This window comes from Oncorhynchus masou, chromosome 15 (genome assembly GCF_036934945.1).
Source record: "Oncorhynchus masou masou isolate Uvic2021 chromosome 15, UVic_Omas_1.1, whole genome shotgun sequence".
In the NCBI taxonomy this organism is placed as follows: Eukaryota; Metazoa; Chordata; class Actinopteri; order Salmoniformes; family Salmonidae; genus Oncorhynchus; species Oncorhynchus masou.
Window position 1 is genome coordinate 75,834,819 of NC_088226.1, and position 25,064 is coordinate 75,859,882.

General features: G+C 45.5%; 1 protein-coding gene across 1 annotated transcript in view; it reads right to left on the reverse strand.

Moving 5' to 3' along the window:
• The window catches only part of LOC135556809 (anoctamin-1-like), a 191,368-nt gene extending 170,751 nt beyond the window's left edge, over positions 1 to 20,617 (reverse strand). Inside the window, 1 exon segment of the mRNA XM_064990257.1 lies at positions 20,597 to 20,617. The gene's annotated coding sequence lies outside the window, so the exon portion shown is untranslated.
• Between the last annotated feature and the right edge of the window lie 4,447 nt (positions 20,618 to 25,064).

The window sequence follows — 25,064 nt, forward strand, 5'->3', positions numbered from 1 at the left end:
GTGGTAATTCTTGCGTACTATTGTTTGTACAGATGAACATGGTACCTTCAGGTGTTTGGAAATTGCTCACAAGGATGAACCAGACTTGTGGAGGTCTAGAATTTTTTGTCTGAGGTCTTGACTGATTTCTTTTGATTTTCCAATTATGTCAAGCAAATAGGCACTGAGTTTGAAGGTAGGCCTTGAAAAACATCCACAGGTACACCTCCAATTGACTTAGTGTCTGTAAACTTCTGACCAACTGGAATTGCGATACAGTGAATTATAAGTGAAATAATCTGTCTGTAAACAATTGTTGGAAAAAATTACTTGTGTCATGCACAAAGTAGAAGTCCTAACTGACATACCAAAACTATAGTTTGTCAACAAGACATTTTTGGAGTGGTTGAAAAATGAGTTTTAATGACTCCATCCTAAGTGTATGTAAACTCCCAACTTCAACTGTAGCTAGCTGACAATTATGAAATAAAACACTTGACTTGTGTAAATATCTTGTTTGTGTAAATACCTAGGCAGCAGCTAATGGGGATCCATAATAAATACAAATACCTAACAGGAAACCAGCTCTAAATCTAACCACCCAACGGGAGATGAGCTCTAACTCTATCCACTAACAACAAACCAGCCAGCTCTAACTCTATCCACTAACAACAAACCAGCCAGCTCTAACTCTATCCACCAACAACAAACCAGCCAGCACTAACTATATCCACCAACAACAAACCAGCCAGCACTCATGTGGCTGGTTTGGTGCCGAAACCCGGGATATGAGCTGCTACGAAGAAGCTGAAATGGCCAAGGAGGAATGTCGGCATGAAGCAGAAAGAATGAGACGAAAGCGGGGTACCAGTCGAGGCGCCACAACGCAGATTTTGAATCAGATTGACGTGGACATAGCCCAGTCAAATCCGGATACCAATCACTTTGTTGGAATTGCTATCAGCTAAGGAGGACAGTTTGTTTGAACTTGATCGTGGAATTGAACAGTTAATGCCATTGGACGGATTGGAGGCAGAGATTCCATGCACAGAGGATTACAAAGAGAGCATTATCATGCTGAAGAGCCGTGCACAAAGAGTGATAAAGAAGAAACAGGACATCAATCCACTACCAGCACGGGTGAGTGACGCTAACTCAAACAGATCACAGAGACAATCAGTAAGGCTACCAAAGTTGATTATTGAGAAATTCTATGGAGATGTCAGTATGTGTTAGGAGTTTTGGAGCCAGTATGAGACTGTTATTCACAACAATGATTCACTGTGTAATAAAGAGAAGTTTATCTATCTGAAAACATATTTACATTTACATTTAAGTCATTTAGCAGACATATCTCACTGGACCAGCTGCAAAGGCAGTAGCAGGACTAATGTTAACAGACAGTAACTATGATGATGCAATCGCTCTACTCAAGAGCAGATTTGGAAGGAAAGATCTTGTGATTAGTGCTCATATGTCAAAGCTGCTGAATCTCACACCTGTGAAGAAATCCTCTGATCTTAAATGCATTGAGACAGCTATATGATTAATGTGAAATTCAGATTAGGAGCTTGGAATCACTGGGTGTAGTGTCAGAAAACTACGGAAGCCTACTATGCCCAATCTTACTGCAGATGATTCCAGAGGACATAGCTCTTGACTATAGTCATCAGAGGGGAGTAGATGATGAATGGAAAGTGGCTGAGATCGTCAGTTTCCTACAGAAGGAGGTTCAGAGCAGGGAGAGAGCGCTACAAATGACAAGATCATGCAACCAACAGAAAGAGAGCAAACCATGGAACAAGTCATGCTTATTTCCCAAGTTCTCTCACGTCACCCCGCTCCTCCGCTCTCTCCACTGGCTTCCAGTTGAAGCTCGCATCCGCTACAAGACCATGGTGCTTGCCTACGGAGCTGTGAGGGGAACGGCACCGCAGTACCTCCAGGCTCTGATCAGGCCCTACACCCAAACAAGGGCACTGCGTTCATCCACCTCTGGCCTGCTCGCCTCCCTACCACTGAGGAAGTACAGTTCCCGCTCAGCCCAGTCAAAACTGTTCGCTGCTCTGGCCCCCCAATGGTGGAACAAACTCCCTCACGACGCCAGGACAGCGGAGTCAATCACCACCTTCCGGAGACACCTGAAACCCCACCTCTTCAAGGAATACCTAGGATAGGATAAAGTAATCCTTCTCACCCCCCCTTAAATGATTTAGATGCACTATTGTAAAGTGGCTGTTCCACTGGATGTCAAAAGGTGAATTCACCAATTTGTAAGTCGCTCTGGATAAGAGCGTCTGCTAAATGACTTAAATGTAAATGTAAATGTATCCAATGAAATGAAAGCAAAAAGACCCAGCATGCCCTCTGTTGCAGCACTGCATACAGCCAGCCAGAAGGAACAAAACTGTCTATTCTGTGACAGTGCAGACCACAAATCAGAAAACTGCCCTGACCACAATATTGCTACACGCAAAGAAGGGTAGCCTGGTGGTTAGAGCGTGTGTAGATGCTGTGTTAACCGAAAGGTTGCAAGTTCAAATCCCTGAGCTGACAAGGTACAAATCTGTCGTTCTGCCCCTGAACAGGCAGTTAACCCACTGTTAAAATTCTGTAAGGTCAAAGATGTGTCATGTGCAACATGTGGAAGCAGACATCACATTGCTGCGTGTACCAGTAAGAGGAATAAGGTGCAACCCCCTACTGTTTCTGTAGATGCTGTTTCCTCAGTTATTCCCCATTCAGTGAGGATGAAACCAGATGGACAGAACACTGTTGCTACAAACGGCAACGACATGGGTAGAAGGCCCATCGGGCAGGAAGATAGCTCGTTGCTTACTAGATGGAGGCAGTCAGAGAAGCTTCATACATGAAAACCTTGGGAAGGGCTTGAAGCTACCAGTAATCAGACAAGAGGCACTCACTCTTCACACGTTTGGCTCCTCTACCCCAGCAACGTCCCAACGCAGCACAGTGAAAGTCATCTTGGAGAATGTCTGGGACAAACAGCAGAGAATAGAGATAGAGGCAATTGAAACCCCACAAGTGTGCACAGCTGTGATGAAGGTTCCTGGTGATCAGATTCAACATGAGATCAATAGAAAGGGACTGCAGCTCGCAGACTTTCCAGGAGATGACAATGATCCTGAACTCTCTGTCCTGATATGAGCAGACTACTACTGGCAGATAGTATCAGGCAGAGTGGAGCGACTGACGGAGACGCTAGTTGCTTTAGAGAGCACCTTTGGATGGTTGGTGCAGGGACTCGTGTCCATGTCAAGTGTCACCGAGGCAATCTGCATGTTCATCTCACTTGATGAAGACACACTAGTCTCCAAGAAACTGCATGCATTCTGGGAGCTTGAGTCTCTGGATATTCTAAGGGAGAAAACACAGAACCCAGAGGAAAACGAGGCTCTACAAAGGTTCAAAGGAAACAACCACCTTCAAAGATGGGCAATAACATGTGGAGTTGCCATGGAAACGAGAAATGCCAGAACTCCAAGACAACTATAGAAACGCCAAGAAACGGTTTGAAGGTCTGAAGAAAAGACTGAAGAAGGATGTGACATTGTACATCAGATACAATGAAGTAGTAAAGGACTACTTACAACAATAATAATAATATATATAATAATATATCCCATTTAGCAGACGCTTTTGTCCAAAGCGACTTACAAGTCGGCCTGGACCACTACTTTTACATATGGGTGGTCCCAGCGGGAATCGAACCCAAGATATGGCAGAGGACGTGCCCAAGGACAACGCATCAAGTGCAGACAACGTAAAATACTACTTACCTCACCATGCAGTACTCCGAGAAGATAAGGTGACAACAAAACTGAGAGTGGTGTTTGATGCCTCGTCCCATGAAGATGACTGTCCATCCCTCAATGACTGTCTACTCACAGGACCGAACCTGTATCCAGATCTGCTCAGTGTTCTGATAAAGTTCAGACTACATGAGATCGCATTCATGGCAGACCTCAAAAAGGCTTTCCTGCAGATATCCCTAGCAGAGAGAGACAGAGACGCCGTGAGATTTCTATGGCTCACAGGCCCACCAAGGGGAGAAAATGAAGAGGAGCTGCGTGTGCTGAGGATGAAAAGAGTGGTATTTGGAGCTTCCCCAAGTCCATTTTTGCTGGCAGCTACAATCAGGAAGCACCTGAAACAATATGAAACAGAACAACCAGAAGTTATAGAGATACTGAGAGAGTCACTCTGTAGATGACTTCATTGCAAGTTCACGCAATGTTGAAGAGGCTTACCTTGTGACATGGACCTCTGCAAATCGATGACCAATTCTCCTGAATTGAAAACAAAATGGGAGGAGAGTACGACAACTGACCACCCGTTGACGCTAGAAACCCAAGGATTAGTGCTGAAGGTTTTAGGTTTAGTATGGAGACCGGAAACAGATGATTTTGTGTTTGACCTCAGGCTGTTACTGAGCATTCTAAAGCAAAAGGAAAACACAAAGAGAAGTGTTCTGCAGTCGTCTGCATGTATCTTCGACCTTCTTGATTTCTAACTCCCTTCACCATCAGGATCAAGTGCATGTTCCAGGAAATGTGGGAGAGAGGACTCAGCTGGGACGAAGAATTACCACCTGATCTGACACGAGAATGATAACAGTGGTGTTCAGAACTACCCCAGTTACACCAGCTCACCATACCAAGGTGGTACAGAACAGACATGCGGCCACAGAATAACCACACCCTGAAACTACACGTGTTCTGTGATGCAAGTGAAAGGGCTCACAGTGCAGTAGCTTACTTGCAAGGTGAGTCACAAGACAGGGAAACAACAAGTCTAGTCGCATCCAAGTCCAGGGTAGCCCCACTTAAGAAAATGATGCTGCCCCGCCTGGAGCTCATGGGAGCTGTGATTTGGAGCGAGACTAGCAAGCAACTTGATGACCACACTGAAAATGGAAGAAAAACAGATCAAAATGTGGACAGACTCGATGATCGTGCTGCATTGGATTTGCAGCTCTGCTCAGAAATGGAAACAGTTTGTTGCGAACAGAGTGACGGAGAGTCCTTGACCAATCCAGAGTCATGGTCACATATTGAAGGGAAAACTAATCCAGCTGACCTCCCTACAAGAGGACAAACTGTTCGAAACTTGACACAGAGCAAGCTATGGTGGAATGGACCCAGAATTCTGACATCACCCAATCAGTCCGAAGAGACTGATGATAACAAGTTTCCAGAAGAGGTGAATATAGAACTCAAGTCCAGTTGCCAGGTTACTGTACAACTCGCAGCAAACAGCACAGACATTACTGAACCTGTGTTGGAGCTTGAAAGCTACAGCAAACTGAAAAGAGTGTTCAGAGTCACCGCCTGGATAAAGAGATTCATAGCCAATGCTCGTACAAATATAAAGATGCATGGTGAACTGACTGCTGACGAACTGTTCGATGATCAGAGAACTGAATCCGTTCCTGGACGAACACAAACTACTCAGTGTAGGAGGAAGACTGCAACAGTCCAACTTCACATTCAGAGAGCAGCACCCATGGGTTCTGCCCAATAACTACAGATACTCAGAAATGCTGATACAGTACCACCATGGAAGGTGATGCACTCTGGAGCAGCTGACACTCAGCACCCAATGTTAAACTAGGGGGAAATGACACGCAGATGGAAGTACAGGCAGAGACTTGTGACAAGTTTCTGGAACAGTTGGCGAAGAGACTACTTGCTGGATCTAAAGTCAGCACACCGCTGTGACACACCACAGCCCGCTGAAAGCGGGTGACGTTGTACTCATTGGAGAAGATAACACACCCAGACAAACCTGGAAACTAGGAAAGATTGAGGAACTGTTTCCAGGCCGAGATGGCCTAGTTAGATCATGTTCAGTTCGTACTGCTTCAGGGACTTTGTTGAGGAGATCGATTCAGTTGATATACTGCCTAAAGATCTAGATAAACACAGTTGTTCATCGGGGAGGGGGGGATGTAACTTTAATGTGTTACAGAGTTAATGTTTAAGTTAATTCATTGAGCTGTATCTAAAGACATTTCTTTACAGTTATTTACATATGTAATTGTATTGGTTAGTATTGAATTACTCTTTTGACTGCAAGTTCCAGAATGCCTTGCGACAGGAATGAGAGAGAGAACGTGCCAGTTATGTGCAGGTGCAAGGCGATTACGCTGATTTTCTGCTAGCAGCTTGCTTGTATTGTTCTGTAGAATCTAAAGTTGTTAAATGTAACGTGAACAAGTATTATTACTAAAAGAAGCTTTCATATCAAACCCCGATGTCCCGGGTCATTACTTTGAAGACAGTTAATCTAAAACTACCCACCCAACAGGAAACCAGTTCGAAACTAACTTTAATTCAAACCGCCCAACAGGAAACCATATCTAACTTTTAACACCCAAAATAAATCCAGTCGAGCAGCTCTAACTCTATCGACACAACAGGAAACCAGCACTAACTCTATCCAGCCAACATTAAACCAGCTCTAAATTGAACCACTTAACCAAAAGCAGCTCAAACTCTCTCCATCCAACAGGAAGCAGCCAGCTGAAAGTATATCTACACAACAGGATAGCAGCTCTAACTCAATCCACTCAACAAGATTCCAGCCAGCTCTACCTCTATCCACCCAACAAGTTATCAGTTTTAAATCTATCAACCAATCAGGAAACAAGATTTAACTCCAGCCACCCAAAATGAACCCAACTCTAAACCCCCTAACATGGAACCAGCACTCCTTCTATCCAACCAATAGGAAACAAGGAATCTCTAACCTTAGCCACCCAAAAGGAAACCAGCTATTTCTTTATCCACCCAACAGGAAACTAGTCATCTCTAACTCTGTCCACCAAACAAATAAACAGCGCTAACTCTAACCACTAAAATTGAATCCAGCTCTATCTCTAACCACCAAAATGGAATCCAGCCCTAACTCTAACCACCCAATGTTAAACCAGTTATATTTCTCACTCCAGGAAACCAGGGGAGCAGCTCGAACTCTATCCACCCAACAGGAAACCTGCTCTAACTCTCTAAACCCAGAAGGACACCAGCCAGCTCTAACTCCATCCACACATTTGTAAACAAGATATAATTCTAGCCACCCAACAGAAACCAGCTCTAACTATATCCACAAAACAGGAAATGAGCATTACCTCCATCCACCCAAAATGAAACCAGCTCTCGCTCTAACCACCCAACAGGAATGTATTGGAGACATCTCTAACTTTAGCCAACCAACAGGAAACCAGTTCTAAATCTAACCACCCAACAGGAAACCAGCTCTAACTTTATCAACCAACAAGAAACCAAGTTAGGGGTTAGGGTTAGAAGTTAGTGTTAGGTTAGGGTTAGGGGTAGGGTTTAGATTTAGGGGTTAGGAGCGAGCTCTAACTCCATCCATCAACAAGAAACCAGGTTAGGGTTACGGTTCGGTGTAAGGTTTAGGGTTTAGGATTTCGGTTAGGGTTTAGATTTAGGGTTAGTTAGGGGTTAGGCGTGAGCTCCAACAAGAAACCAGCCAGCTCGAATTCTATCCCCCAACAAGAAACCAGCCAGCACTAACTCTATCCACCCAACAATAAACCAGCGAGCTCTAACTCTATCCACCAACAAGAAACCAGCCAGCTCTAATTCTATCCGCCAACAAGAAACCAGCCAGCACTAACTCTATCCACCCAACAAGAAACCAGCCAGCTCTAACTCTGTCCACAAAACAGGAAACCAGATTTACCTCAGGAAACCAGCTCTCACTCTATCCACCGAACCGGAAAAATCTGTAGGCATCTCTAACTTTATCTACCAACAGTAAATATATCCCATTTAGGGGGTTTGTGTGGCTCAGTCGGTAGAGCATGGCGCTTGCAACGCCAAGCGTCGTGGGTTCGTTTCCCGCTAGGACCACCCATATGTAAAAGTAGTGGCCCCAGCCGACTTGTAAGTCGCTTTGGACAAAAGCGTCTGCTAAATGGGATATATTATTATGAACAGTAAACCAGCCAGCTCTAACTCTGTCCACCAAACAAGAAAGCTGCTCCAACTCTCTCCTCCCAACAGGAACCAGCTGAAACTCGATCCAAACAACAGGAAAGTAGCTCCAACTCTCTCCTTTCAACAAGATACCAGTCAGCCCGAAATCTTTCCACCAACATGAAACAAGCCAGCACTAACTCTATCCACCCAACATGAAACCAGCCAGCACTAACTCTATACACCCAACGTTAAACCAGCTCTATCTCTAACCACCCAACAAGAAGCCAGCTCTAACTCTCAGGAGCGCACTCAGGAGAACTTTCTCTAACCACCAGAAAATAAAAAAAGTAGAGCAGCTCTAAATATCCAAGTAAACAGTTCTAAATCAACCACCCAACAAGAAACAAGGTCTAAATCAAACACCCAACTGGAAAGCAGCTCCAACTCTTTCCACCCAACAGGAAACAGGCGCTAAAACTTTCCACCCAACAGTAAACCAGCTCCAACTTTATCAAACAACAAGAAACCAGCCAGCTCTAACTCTAGCCACCCAACAGTAAACCAGCCAGCTCTGACTCTATCCACTAACAAGAAACCAGCCAGCTCTAACTATATCCACCAACAGGAAACCAGCCAGCTCTAACTATATCCACAAACAGGAAACCAGCCAGCTCTAACTATATCCACCAACAGGAAACCAGCCAGCTCTAACTCTATCCACCAACAGGAAAACAGCCAGCTCTAACTCTATCCACCCACCAGAACACCAGCCAGCTCTAACTTTATCCACCCAACAGAAAACCAGCCAGCTCTAACTTTATCCACTAACAAGAAACCAGCCAGCTCTAACTTTATCCACCAACAGGAAACCAGCCAGCTCTAACTTTATCCACCAACAGGAAAACAGCCAGCTCTAACTCTATCCACCCACCAGAACACCAGCCAGCTCTAACTCTATCCACCCACCAGAACACCAGCCAGCTCTAACTTTATCCACCCAACAGGAAACCAGCCAGCTCTAACTCTATCCACCCACCAGAACACCAGCCAGCTCTAACTCTATCCACCCAACAGAAAACCAGCTATAACTCTATCCACCCAGTAGGAAACCAGCTATAACTCTTTCCACCAACAAGAAACCAGCCAGCTTTAACCCTATCCACTAACAGGAAACTAGCCAGGTCTAACTCTATCCACCCAACAAGAGACCAGCCAGCTTTAACCCTATCCACTAACAGGAAACCAGCCAGCTCTATATCTATCCACCAACAAGACACCAACCAGCACTAACTCTATCCACCCATAAGTAATCCAGCTCTATCTCTAACCACCCAAAAGGAAACCAGTTCGAACTCTCACCTCCAACAGGAAGGTTGGCTGGGTAATGGGTAAAACAAATAGCAAATAAGCAAATAGTAGAGATGGGTCAACAAACAACAAATAGTAGAGATGGGTCAACAAACAACAAATAGTAGATATGGGTCAACAAATAGTAGACATGGGTCAACAAACAACAGATAGTAGAGATGGGTAAACAAACAGCAAATAGTAGACATGGGTCAAAAAACAACAAATAGTAGAGATGGGTCAACAAACAACAAATAGTAGACATGGGTCAACAAACAACAAATAGTAGAGATGGGTCAACAAACAACAAATAGTAGACATGGGTCAACAAACAACAAATAGTAGATATGGGTCAACAAACAACAAATAGTAGACATGGGTCAACAAACAACAAATAGTAGACATGGGTCAACAAACAACAAATAGTAGAGATGGGTCAACAAACAACAAATAGTAGAGATGGGTCAACAAACAACAAATAGTAGAGATGGGTCAACAAACAACAAATAGTAGAGATGGGTCAACAAACAACAAATAGTAGACATGGGTCAACAAACAACAAATAGTAGAGATGGGTCAACAAACAACAAATAGTAGACATGGGTCAACAAACAACAAATAGTAGAGATGGGTCAACAAACAACAAATAGTAGACATGGGTCAACAAACAACAAATAGTAGATATGGGTCAACAAACAACAAATAGTAGACATGGGTCAACAAAAAACAAATAGTAGAGATGGGTCAACAAACAACAAATAGTAGAGATGGGTCAACAAACAACAAATAGTAGAGATGGGTCAACAAACAACAAATAGTAGAGATGGGTCAACAAACAACAAATAGTAGAGATGGGTCAACAAACAACAAATAGTAGAGATGGGTCAACAAAAAACAAATAGTAGAGATGGGTCAACAAACAACAAATAGTAGACATGGGTCAACAAACAACAAATAGTAGAGATGGGTCAACAAACAACAAATAGTAGACATGGGTCAACAAACAACAAATAGTAGACATGGGTCAACAAACAACAAATAGTAGATATGGGTCAACAAACAACAAATTGGCAAATGTGATTAGAGTTGTTGTTGTGTGTGTGGGGGGGGCTCAATTGTGTGCGTGTTTGTGTTTGCGTTTGATAACCTATAAGCGTCTTTACCCTCTGCCTTAGACGAAGTGAACTAATTGTCACAGCAGGAGTTTTAACTCTTTATCACCACATGCAAACACACCCACACACAATTACACGCATGCATGCACACCCACACATGTCATCACACAGCAGAGCAGAGGTTGTATCCCAGTATTAGAGGGGAAGAGAGCAGCAGCATTCTCCTGGAATAGAGAAGATTAACTCACACACACCCTGCTGCTATTAACAGACACGGAACCCTGCTCATAGTCAATAACATTAACTCACACACACCCTGCTGCTATTAACAGACACGGAACCCTGCTCATAGTCAATAACATTAACTCACACACACACTGCTGCTATTACCAGACACGGAACCCTGCTCATAGTCAATAACATTAACTCACACACACCCTGCTGCTATTAACAGACACGGAACATTGCTCATAGTCAATAACATTAACTCACACACACCCTGCTGCTATTAACAGACACGGAACCCTGCTCATAGTCAATAACATTAACTCACACACACCCTGCTGCTATTAACAGACACGGAACCCTGCTCATAGTCAATATAATTAACTCACACACACCCTGCTGCTATTAACAGACACGGAACCCTGCTCATAGTCAATAACATTAACTCACACACACCCTGCTGCTATTAACAGACACGGAACCCTGCTCATAGTCAATAACATTAACTCACACACACCCTGCTGCTATTAACAGACACGGAACCCTGCTCATAGTCAATATAATTAACTCACACACACCCTGCTGCTATTAACAGACACGGAACCCTGCTCATAGTCAATAACATTAACTCACACACACCCTGCTGCTATTAACAGACACGGAACCCTGCTCATAGTCAATAACATTAACTCACACACACCCTGCTGCTATTAACAGACACGGAACCCTGCTCATAGTCAATAACATTAACTCACACACACCCTGCTGCTATTAACAGACACGGAACCCTGCTCATAGTCAATAACATTAACTCACACACACCCTGCTGCTATTAACAGACACGGAACCCTGCTCATAGTCAATATCATTAACTCACACACACCCTGCTGCTATTAACAGACACGGAACCCTGCTCATAATCAATAATATTAACTCACACACAGAGTGGGTAGTTTCCCTAAAGATACTGGAATCTGTGACACCAGCCATGAGTCCACTAGGACTGTACAATATTCTACATCAACACCTGAGACACACAAAGGTATAGATTCAATCAGAACAAGCATCAACCGGCGACAGCAGACACCTGCATAGCGGATATTTTGTGGCCTGCATTGGAGCTGTGAATTCGGTGAGCAGCTGCTCTTGCTAACATTGCCCAGCCACATCCATTCCACTCCTGTTAGGGGTTAGTGTAGGATACATATAAATAATTACACTCAAATGAAACATCATTACACTAAATAATGAGGATTTCTATCATGCTAATGGAGGAGTAGGTACTCCTATCATCCTGATGGAGGAGTAGATTACATCTATCATCCTAATAGAGGAGTAGATTACATCTATCATCCTAATGGAGGAGTAGGTACTTCTATCATCCTAATGGAGGAGTAGATTACATCTGTCATCCTAATGGAGGAGTAGATTACATCTGTCATCCTAATGGAGGAGTAGATTACATCTGTCATCCTAATGGAGGAGTATCCCCTCCTCTCTTCTCCAGACCATCTCCGGGGACCTTCTCCCTTACCTCACCTCGCTCATCAACTCATCCCTGACCGCTGGCTACGTCCCTTCCGTCTTCAAGAGAGCGAGAGTTGCACCCCTTCTGAAAAAACCTACACTCGATCCCTCCGATGTCAACAACTACAGACCAGTATCCCTTCTTTCTTTTCTCTCCAAAACTCTTGAACGTGCCGTCCTTGGCCAGCTCTCCCACTATCTCTCTCAGAATGACCTTCTTGATCCAAATCAGTCAGGTTTCAAGACTAGTCATTCAACTGAGACTGCTCTTCTCTGTATCACGGAGGCGCTCCGCACTGCTAAAGCTAACTCTCTCTCCTCTGCTCTCATCCTTCTAGACCTATCGGCTGCCTTCGATACTGTGAACCATCAGATCCTCCTCTCCACCCTCTCCGAGTTGGGCATCTCCGGCGCGGCCCACGCTTGGATTGCGTCCTACCTGACAGGTCGCTCCTACCAGGTGGCGTGGCGAGAATCTGTCTCCTCGCCACGCGCTCTCACCACTGGTGTCCCCCAGGGCTCTGTTCTAGGCCCTCTCCTATTCTCGCTATACACCAAGTCACTTGGCTCTGTCATAACCTCACATGGTCTCTCCTATCATTGCTATGCAGACGACACACAATTAATCTTCTCCTTTCCCCTTCTGATGACCAGGTGGCGAATCGCATCTCTGCATGTCTGGCAGACATATCAGTGTGGATGACGGATCACCACCTCAAGCTGAACCTCGGCAAGACGGAGCTGCTCTTCCTCCCGGGGAAGGACTGCCCGTTCCATGACCTCGCCATCACGGTTGACAACTCCGTTGTGTCGTCCTCCCAGAGCGCTAAGAACCTTGGCGTGATCCTGGACAACACCCTGTCGTTCTCAACCAACATCATGGCGGTGGCCCGTTCCTGTAGGTTCATGCTCTACAACATCCGCAGAGTACGACCCTGCCTCACACAGGAAGCGGCGCAGGTCCTAATCCAGGCACTTGTCATCTCCCGTCTGGATTACTGCAACTCGCTGTTGGCTGGGCTCCCTGCCTGTGCCATTAAACCCCTACAACTCATCCAGAACGCCGCAGCCCGTCTGGTGTTCAACCTTCCCAAGTTCTCTCACGTCACCCCGCTCCTCCGCTCTCTCCACTGGCTTTCAGTTGAAGCTCGCATCCGCTACAAGACCATGGTGCTTGCCTACGGAGCTGTGAGGGGAACGGCACCGCAGTACCTCCAGGCTCTGATCAGGCCCTACACCCAAGCAAGGGCACTGCGTTCATCCACCTCTGGCCTGCTCGCCTCCCTACCATTGAGGAAGTACAGTTCCCGCTCAGCCCAGTCAAAACTGTTCGCTGCTCTGGCCCCCAATGGTGGAACAAACTCCCTCACGACGCCAGGACAGCGGAGTCAATCACCACCTTCCGGAGACACCTGAAACCCCACCTCTTCAAGGAATACCTAGGATAAGATAAGTAATCCTTCTCACCCCCCCCCCCTTAATGATTTAGATGCACTATTGTAAAGTGGCTGTTCCACTGGATGTCAGAAGGTGAATTCACCAATTTGTAAGTCGCTCTGGATAAGAGCGTCTGCTAAATGACTTAAATGTAAATGTAAATGTAGGTACTTCTATCATCCTAATGGAGGAGTAGATTACATCTGTCATCCTAATGGAGGAGTAGATTACATCTGTCATCCTAATGGAGGAGTAGGTACTTCTATCATCCTAATGGAGGAGTAGATTACATCTGTCATCCTAATGGAGGAGTAGATTACATCTGTCATCCTAATGGAGGAGTAGGTACTTCTATCATCCTAATGGAGGAGTAGATTACATCTATCATCCTAATAGAGGAGTAGATTACATCTATCATCCTAATGGAGGAGTAGGTACTTCTATCATCCTAATGGTGGAGTAGGTACTTCTATCATCCTAATGGAGGAGTAGGTACTCCTATCATCCTAATGGAGGAGTAGATTACATCTGTCATCCTAATGGAGGAGTAGATTACATCTGTCATCCTAATGGAGGAGTAGATTACATCTGTCATCCTAATGGAGGAGTAGGTACTTCTATCATCCTAATGGAGGAGTAGGTACTCCTATCATCCTAATGGAGGAGTAGATTACATATATCATCCTAATGGAGGAGTAGATTACATATATCATCCTAATGGAGGAGTAGATTACATCTGTCATCCTAATGGAGGAGTAGATTACATCTGTCATCCTAATGGAGGAGTAGGTACTTCTATCATCCTAATGGAGGAGTAGGTACTCCTATCATTCTAATGGAGGAGTAGATTACATATATCATCCTAATGGAGGAGTAGATTACATATATCATCCTAATGGAGGAGTAGATTACATCTGTCATCCTAATCGAGGTGGAGATTACATCTATCATCCTAATGGAGGAGTAGGTACTTCTATCATCCTAATGGAGGAGTAGATTACAACTCACGTTCCAGTGTTCAAACTTGTAAAAAAAAAAGGCTGCATAGGATTTCTGTTAATGTGAATAGCAATGTTGTGTTAAGTATAATGCAGGGAGCCACCTGTGGATTTCACATATATTTATTAATATAGTACCAGTATAGTACTGTAAGGTGTATTTAGTATGCTGTAGTTCTGTAGCTAACCCTGTGTCCCTGTAGGGTCTAGGATGTTTCCAGACATATATTTATTAATATAGTACCAGTATAGTATTGTAAGGTGTATTTAGTATGCTGTAGTTCTGTAGCTAACCCTGTGTCCCTGTAGGGTCTAGGATGTTTCCTGACATATATTTATTAATATAGTACCAGTATAGTATTGTAAGGTGTAGTTAGTATGCTGTAGTTCTGTAGCTAACCCTGTGTTTCTGTAGGGTCTGGATGTTTCCAGACATATATTTATTAACGTTCTGATCCAAGATGGCGTAGCAGTGCAGACGTGGATTGTTGTCCTCTCGTTTACTTTTGTATTTTTTGTCTTTTTTGAATATACATATATCTCCTTTTCCATTTTTTAAATTAAATAAACCTTCCGGTAACCCGCCTCACTCAAAGTGACACGGCCCCAAATTTTTTTTAGACCGTATAGCCAAAACTTTCATCAGAAGGTAGCCAGCTAATTAGCTAAGTTACTAGCTATTTCGTCATTGTTAGCCACTGCTATCGGCCTTTACCCTCTGCACACACCCCAGCCATTTTTTTTGCCTGGATAATACCTGCCAGCCTCGGGCTGTTTTTCTCCACTACAACACCAGATTCCTGCCGTAAACCCTGAACCATTGATCATCACAGCTAGCTTGCTGCCACTGAGTGACCCAGCCCCGAAGCTAGTCCTGAGCCAGGCGCATCTCCCGGCTAGCAAATGAAATTACCACAACTACAATACCTCTTTCCCCATCTGGCCCGGTCCCTTCATCTACACGGCGCCCCGCCGTACCACCACGACTGGTCCGCAGACGTAATTCCATCAGCTGTGCCTTCAACCGGCCTTTGCCGGATGTTGGAGCAGAAGCTTCTACCTACCTGGCCTGCTAACTTTAAACGCTGTGTCTCCCGCGTGCTAGTGTAGCAACGCCTACCTAGCGGCTTTCCTGTTCCTTCTATTGCTGCCCCCTGGACCCTATGATCACTTGGCTACATAGCTGATGCCTGCTGGACTGTTAATTTATCATGGTACTTCACTTTGTTTCTTTGTTTATCTGTTGGCCCCAGTCTCAAACTCAGGCCCTAAGTGTAGTTCACCGACACTCTCTGTCCATTCATCGCCATTTTACCTGTTGTTGTTGTCTTAGCTGATTAGCTGTTGTTGTCTTACCAGTTGGTGTCTTAGCTAGCTCTTCCAATCAACACCTGTGATTGCTTTATGCCTCGCTTTATGTCTCTCTCAAATGTCAATATGCCTTGTATACTGTTGTTTAGGATAGTTATTATTGTCTTAGTTTACTGCGGAGCCCCTAGTCCCACTGTACATGCCTCAGATACCTCCTTTGTCCCAATTCCCACACATGCGGTGACCTCACCCAGTATAACCAGCGTGTCCAGAGATGCAACCTCTCTTATTATCACCCAGTACCTGGGTTTACCTCCACTGTACCCACACCCTACCATACCCCTGTCTGCACATTATGCCCTGAATTTATTCTACCATGCCCAGAAATCTGCTCCTTTTATTCTCTGTCCCCAACGAACTAGATGACCGGTTTTGCTAGCCTTTAGCCGTACCCTCATCCTACTCCTCCTCTGTTCTTCGAGTGATGTGGAGGTAAACCCAGGCCCTGCGTGTCCCCATGCAATCTCATTCGTTGACTTCTGTAATCAAAAAAGCCTTGGTTTCATGCATGTTAACATCAGAAGCCTCCCCCTAAGTTTGTTTTACTCACTGCTTTAGCTTCTTTCCACTCCTCTCCTCTTTTGACCTCACCCTCTCACCTTCCCCCCCTACTCACAAGGCAGGCAATACGCTCGACCTCATCTTTACTAGATGCTGTTCTTCCACTAACCTCATTGCAACTCCCCTCCAAGTCTCCGACCACTACCTTGTATCCTTTTCCCTCTCGCTCTCATCCAACACTTCCCACACTGCCCCTACTCGGATGGTATCGCGCCGTCCCAACCTTCGCTCTCTCTCCCCCGCTACTCTCTCCTCTTCCATCCTATCATCTCTTCCCTCTGCTCAAACCTTCTCCAACCTATCTCCTGATTCTGCCTCCTCAACCCTCCTCTCTTCCCTTTCTGCATGCTTTGACTCTCTATGTCCCCTATCCTCCAGGCCGGCTCGGTCCTCCCCTCCCGCTCCGTGGCTCGACGACTCATTGCGAGCTCACAGAACAGGGCTCCGGGCAGCCGAGCGGAAATGGAGGAAAACTCGCCTCCCTACGGACCTGGCATCCTTTCACTCCCTCTCTACATTTTCCTCCTCTGTCTCTGCTGCTAAAGCCACTTTCTACCACTCTAAATTCCAAGCATCTGCCTCTAACCCTAGGAAGCTCTTTGCCACCTTCTCCTCCCTCCTGAATCCTCCTCCCCCTCCCCCCCCCTCCCTCTCTGCAGATGACTTCGTCAACCATTTTGAAAAGAAGGTCGACGACATCCGATCCTCGTTTGCTAAGTCAAACGACACCGCTGGTTCTGCTCACACTGCCCTACCCTGTGCTCTGACCTCTTTCTCCCCTCTCTCTCCAGATGAAATCTCGCTTCTTGTGACGGCCGGCCGCCCAACAACCTGCCCGCTTGACCCTATCCCCTCCTCTCTTCTCCAGACCATTTCCGGAGACCTTCTCCCTTACCTCACCTCGCTCATCAACTCATCCCTGACCGCTGGCTACGTCCCTTCCGTCTTCAAGAGAGCGAGAGTTGCACCCCTTCTGAAAAAACCTACACTCGATCCCTCCGATGTCAACAACTACAGACCAGTATCCCTTCTTTCTTTTCAACTCTTGAACGTGCCGTCCTTGGCCAGCTCTCCCGCTATCTCTCTCAGAATGACCTTCTTGATCCAAATCAGTCAGGTTTCAAGACTAGTCATTCAACTGAGACTGCTCTTCTCTGTATCACGGAGGCGCTCCGCACTTCTAAAGCTAACTCTCTCTCCTCTGCTCTCATCCTTCTAGACCTATTGGCTGCCTTCGATACTGTGAACCATCAGATCCTCCTCTCCACTCTCTCCGAGTTGGGCATCTCCGGCGCGGCCCACGCTTGGATTGCGTCCTACCTGACAGGTCGCTCCTACCAGGTGGCGTGGCGAGAATCTGTCTCCTCACCACGCGCTCTCAACACTGGTGTCCCCCAGGGCTCTGTTCTAGGCCCTCTCCTATTCTCACTATACACCAAGTCACTTGGCTCTGTCATAACCTCACATGGTCTCTCCTATCATTGCTATGCAGACGACACACAATTAATCTTCTCCTTTCCCCCTTCTGATGACCAGGTGGCGAATCGCATCTCTGCATGTCTGGCAGACATATCAGTGTGGATGACGGATCACCACCTCAAGCTGAACCTCGGCAAGACGGAGCTGCTCTTCCTCCCGGGGAAGGACTGCCCGTTCCATGATCTCGCCATCACGGTTGACAACTCCATTGTGTCCTCCTCCTAGAGCGCTAAGAACCTTGGCGTGATCCTGGACAACACCCTGTCGTTCTCAACTAACATCAAGGCGGTGGCCTGTTCCTGTAGGTTCATGCTCTACAACATCCGCAGAGTACGACCCTGCCTCACACAGGAAGCGGCGCAGGTCCTAATCCAGGCACTTGTCATCTCCCGTCTGGATTACTGCAACTCGCTGTTGGCTGGGCTCCCTGCCTGTGCCATTAAACCCCTACAACTCATCCAGAACGCCGCAGCCCGTCTGGTGTTCAAACTTGCCAAGTTCTCTCACGTCACCCCGCTCCTCCGCTCTCTCCACTGGCTTCCAGTTGAAGCTCGCATCCGCTACAAGACCATGGTGCTTGCCTACGGAGCTGTGAGGGGAACGGCACCGCAGTACCTCCAGGCTCTGATCAGGCCCTACACCCAAACAAGGGCATCCTTCTCACCCCTCCCCCCCTTAAATGATTTAGATGCACTATTGTAAAGTGGCTGTTCCACTGGATGTCATAAGGTGAATTCACCAATTTATAAGTCGCTCTGGATAAGAGCGTCTGCCAAATGACTTAAATGTAAATGTAAATGTAGCACACTCCGCCAACCCTGATGACTTAGCCGTGTCTGAATCCTGGCTTAGGAGATTTCCATACCCAATACAACATTTTCCGTCAAGATAGAACTGCCAAAGGGGGAGGAGTTGCAATCTACTGCAGAGATAGCCTGCACAGTTCTGTCATACTTTCCAGGTCTATACCCAAATACTTTGAGCTTCTAATTTTAAAAATTCATCTCTCCAGAAATAAGTCTCTCACTGTTGCTGCCTGTTATAGACCCCCCTCAGCTCCCAACTGTGCCCTGGACACCATATGTGAATTGATTGTCCCACATCTATCTTCAGAGTTCGTTCTGTTAGGTGACCTAAACTGGAATATGCTTAACACCCCAGCAGTCCTACAATCTAAGCTAGATGCCCTCAAACTCACACAAAATATCAAGGAAACCACCAGGTACAACCCTAAATCCATAAACATGGGCACCCTCATAGATATTATCCTGACCAACTTGCCCACCAAATACACCAATGCTGTTTTCAATCAGGATCTCAGGATCTCAGCGATCACTGCCTCATTGCCGGCATCCGCTATGGGTCCGCGGTCAAACGACCACCACTCATCACTAACCCTAACCCTAACCCTAATCGACCTGGTCCCGGTATCCTGGAAGGATATTGACCTCATCTCATCAGTCGAGGATGCCTGGTAGTTCTTTAAAAGTAATTTCCTCACCATCTTAAATAAGCATGCCCTTTTCAAAAAAGGGCAGCTAACCGATCGCTACATAGTCCATCTGTAAATAGCCCACCCACCCTACCTCCTCATCCCCATATCTCATCCCCATATTGTTTTTATTTACTTTGCTGCTCTTTTGCACACCAGTATCACTACTTACACACCATCATCTGCTCATCATCATCTGCTCATCTATCACTCCCTCCAGTGTTAATCTGCTAAATTGTAATTACTTTGCTACTATGGCCTATTCATTGCCTTACCACCTCATGCCATTTGCACACACTGTATATAGACTTTCTTTTATTCTGTTATGTTATTGACTGTACGATTGATTATTCCATGTGTAACTCTGTGTTGTTTCTGTCGCACTGCTTTGTTTTATCTTGGCTAGGTCGCAGATGTAAATGAGAACTTGTTCTCAACTAGCCTACCTGGTTAAATAAAGGTTAAATAAATAATAATAACAATATAGTACCAGTATAGTACTGTAAGGTGTAGTTAGTATGCTATAGTCCTGTAGCTAACCCTGTCACTGTAGGGTCTAGGATGCAGTATAGTACTTACTGTAAGGTGTAGTTAGTATGCTGTAGTTAACCCTGTGTTCCTTAGTGGTCTGGATGTTTCCAGACATATATTTATTAATATAGTACCAGTATAGTATTGTAAGGTGTAGTTAGTATGCTGTAGTTCTGTAGTTAACCCTGTGTCCCTGTAGAGTCTGGATGTTTCCAGACATATATCTAGTAATACAGCTTTAATTTAACACCACCATAACAGGTGTCTTGGTCACCACGGTAACAGGTCTGTGTCTGTATGCAGGCAGATGGCTGGATCAGCACCCTGCTGCACCTGGCCTCTCTCACCAAGTCTCACCTCCCTCTCCCTCTCTCTCTTCCTTGCCCTCTCCTTCCCTTCCCCGTCCTGTCACTAACACTAACCCTCACCCAGCCCCGAAGGATTTAAACAACTACAGCCAGAACACACCCAAACTGACAGTCTCCATTCCTTTCTTTATCTAAAGTGAAAAAAGGAGAGGAAAGAGGGAGCAAAAGAGAAGGAAAAGGCACAAGGAGTACTCACCAGAGCGCAAGGAGGACCTGTTCATTGCGATGGTGACGCAGAGAGAGAAGCGTGAGGCAAAATGAGATGGAGGACAAACTGCTCGCTCCCGTCGGATGGCTTAACGAGGCGCGGTCTGGAGGCTAATTCCCCTGGGGGGATTAGGAGTAGACTGGACACACAGACAACACCTACACACTACCCCCAACACACTACACCCTACGCAATTATTACTTCCCCTACACACTACCCCCTACACTCTACCCTACACACTACTACACACCACCCCCTACATACTTATACTACCACTACACACCACCCCCTACACACGACCCTACATACTTATACTACCACTACACACTACCCCCTACACACTACTCCCTACACACTACCCTACACACCACCCCCTACATACTTATACTACCACTACACACTACCCCTGAAACACTACCCTACACACTACTATACACCACCCCCTACATACTTATACTACCACTGCACACTACCCCCTACACACTACCCTACACAGTACTACACACCACCCCCTACACACTACCCCCTACACACTTATAATACACCGACACACTACCACTACCCCTATGCACTTATGCACCCCCTAAACACTACCCCCTACACACTACCCCCTACACACTTATACTATACCCCTACACACTAATACTACCCTGTACACACTACCCCTACACACTACCACCTACACACTACCCCCTACACACTTATACTACCCCCTACACACTACCCCCTACACAATACCCCCCTGCACACTTATACTACCCTCTGCACACTACCCCCTACACACTTATAATACCCCCTGCACACTACCCTTTACACACTTATACTACCCCCTACACACTACCCTTTGCACACTACCTCTTACTCACTTATACTACCCCTACACACTACCCCCTGCACACTTTTTTTAATGTAACCTTTATTTAACTAGGCATGTCAGAAAAGAACAAATTCTTATTTACAATGACGGCCTACCAAAAGGCAAAAGACCTCCTGCGGGGACAGAGGCTGGGATTAAAAATAAAAAAAATATATAACATATACAGTAAATATAGGACAAAAAAACACATCACGACAGGAGAGACAACACTACATAAAGAGACACCATGACACTACATAAAGAGAGACCTAAGACAACAACATAGCAAGGCAGTAACACATGACAACGCAGCATGGTAGGAGCACAACATGGTAGCAGAACAAAACATGGTACAAACATTATTGGGCACAGTCAACAGCACAAAGGGCAAGAAGGTAGAGGCAACAGTACATCACGCAAAGCAGCCACAACTGTCAGTAAGAGTGTCCATGATTGAGTCTTTGAATGAAGAGATTGAGGTAAAACTGTCCAGTTTGAGTGTTTGTTGTAGCTCGTTCCCGTCACTAGCTGCAGAGAACTGAAAAGACGAGTGACCCAGGGATGTGAGTACTTTGGGGACCTTTAACAGAATGTGACTGGCAGAACAGATGTTGTATGTGGAGGATGAGGGCTGCAGTAGATATCTCCGATAGGGATGAGTGAGGCCTAAGAGGGTTTAATAAATAAGCATCAACCAGTGGGTCTTGCAACGGGTATACAGAGATGACCAGTTTACAGAGGAGTATAGAGTGCAGTGATGGGTCCTATAAGGAGCATTGGTAGCAAATCTGATTGCCGAATGGTAAAGAACATCTAGCCTCTCGAGAGCAGCCTTACCTGCTGATCTATGGTCATCTGAATCAGGGTTAGTTTGGCAGCTGGGGTGAAAGAGGAGCGATTACGATAGAGAAAACCAAGTCAATTTAACGTTAGCCTGCAGCGTTGATATGTGCTGAGAGAAGGACAGTGTACTGTCTAGCCATACTCCCAAGTACTTATATGCGGTTAGGGTTTGACTACCTCAAGCTCTAACCCCTCAGAGGTAGTAATCACACCTGTGGGGAGAGTCTTGGAGTGTGGAATCAGCTTGGTCGGACCAGCGTTGGACAGACCTCAGCGTGGGAGCTTCTTGTTTCAGTTTCTGTCTGTAGGCAGGGATCAGCAAAATGGAGTCGTGGTCAGCTTTTCCGAAAGGGGGGCGGGGCAGGGCCTTATATGCGTCGCGGAATTTAGAATAACAGTGATCCAAGGTTTTGCCAGCCCTGGTGGCGCAATCGATATGCTGATACATTTTAGGGAGTCTTGTTTTCAGACTAGCCTTGTTAAAATCCCCAGCTACAATGAATTCAGCCTCAGGATGTATGGATTCCAGTTTGCAAAGAGTCAAATAAAGTTCGTTCAGAGCCATCGACGTGTCTGCTTGGGGGGGAATATATACGGCTGTGATTATAATCAAAGAGATTTCTCTTGGTAGATAATGCGGTCTGCATTTGATTGTGAGGAATTCTAAATCAGGTGAACAGAAGGATTTGAGTTCCTGTATGTTTCTGTGATCACAACACGTCTCGTGTAAACTTCAGCTGTAAATGGATGAGAGAACTTCCTACTGCCTGAGGGATGTTGTTGATGCAAAGGGAGAAGAGCGTGGGGCCTAGGATTGAGCCTTGGGGTACTCCCTTGGTGACAGGCAGTGGCTGAAGCAGCAGATTTTCTTACTTTATACACTGCACTATTTGAGAGGTAGTTAGTAAACCAGGCCAAAGACACCTCAGAGACACCAATATTCCTTAGCCGGCCCATAAGAATGGTCTACCGTATCAAATGCTTTGGTCAAGTCAATAAAAATAGCAGCACAACATTGCTTAGAATCAAGGGCAATGATGACATCATTGAGGACCTTTACACATCCATAACCTGAGCGAAAACCAGATTGCATACCATAGAGAATACTATAGACATCAAGAAAGCCAGTCAGTTGATTATTGACATTTTCCCAACACTTTTGATAAACAGGGCAAAATAGAAATAGGCCTATAACAGTTAGGGAGAGATCAAGCTGATCCTTTCAATAAAGTACGAACCGTGACTGCCTTCCAAGCAATGGGAACCTCCCCAGAAAGGAGAGACAGGTTAAAAAGGTTGGAGATAGGCTTGGCGATGATATGGGCAGCAACCTTAAAGAAGAAAGGGTCTAAACCATCTGACCAATATGGCTTTTTGGGGTCAAGTTTCAGGAGCTCCTCTAGCACCTCGGACTCAGTGACTGCCTGCAGGGAGAAACTTTGTAGCGGGGCAGGGGAAAAAGAGGGAGAAGCATCGGGGATAGTTGCATTACAAGGGGTAGGAGATGAGGAAATGTTGGACGGGCTCTGCCATGTGCTTCTTGTCAGTAACAACCACATAATCAACTTTAAGGGACATGGGCAGCTGTGAGGAGGAGGGTTTATTCTCCAGGTCTTTAACCATTTTCCAGAACTTCTTGGAGTTAGGCTCACAGAGAGAGAACTGCTCCTTAAAGTAGCAAACTTTGGCCTTCCGGATAGCCTGAGTGCACTTATTTCTCATTTTCCTGAACGAGATCCAGTCAGCCTGAGTATGCCTGCGCCAAGCCTTTTGCCAAATACAATTCTTGAGGTGGAGTAACTCTGCGAGATCACGGTCGAACCATGGGTTGAACCTGTTTTTAAATTGTTATTTTCTTTATGGGGGTGTGTTTGTTAACAATACCACTGAAAATATCAAAAAAGAATCCAAGCTGATTCTAGGCCAGTTCATGAAGAAGGTTAAAGTTTTTTAAGCAAGCGTCTATGACAAGTCAGGACAGGTCGTTTCACTGAGCAGCCATTACAAACACAGGCTGTAGAACAGTGATCACTAAGTTCATTACAGAAAACACCAGACTGATACCTAACATCATGATAACATCAAGGAGAGTAGGCTTTTCTGGGTGAATGGAGTCATATCTTGTGGGATTGGAAATAATCTGAGAAAGATTTAGGGAGTCCCATTGCTTTAGGACCTGGTCAGGTGGTTTAAGCATGTCCCAGTTTAGGTCACCTAGCAGGACAAATTCAGACTTGGTGTAAAGGGCCAGGAGAGAGCTTAGGGCAGTTAGGGTACAGGCCGGTGCTGATGGAGGACGATCGCACCCAGCAACGGTCACCAAAAGCTATTTGAAAATGTTATACATTAAACCAGTAAATCAAATTGTTTGGGGACAGACTTGGTGGAGACATCTGAGCACTGAAGGTGATCCTTGGTAAAGATTGCAACTCCCCCACCTTTGGAAGATCTCTCTTGCCGAAAAAGGTTACAACCAGAAAGGTTAACATCAGTATTCAAAACACTTGTTACTTTCCCCAGTTTCTGTGTTGTGGTTTGTGTATGTACAGTGCCTTGCGAAAGTATTCGGCCCCCCTTGAACTTTGCGACCTTTTGCCACATTTCAGGCTTCAAACATAAAGATATAAAACTGTATTTTTTTGTGAAGAATCAACAACAAGTGGGACACAATCATGAAGTGGAACGACATTTATTGGATATTTCAAACTTTTTTAACAAATCAAAAACTGAAAAATTGGGCATGCAAAATTATTCAGC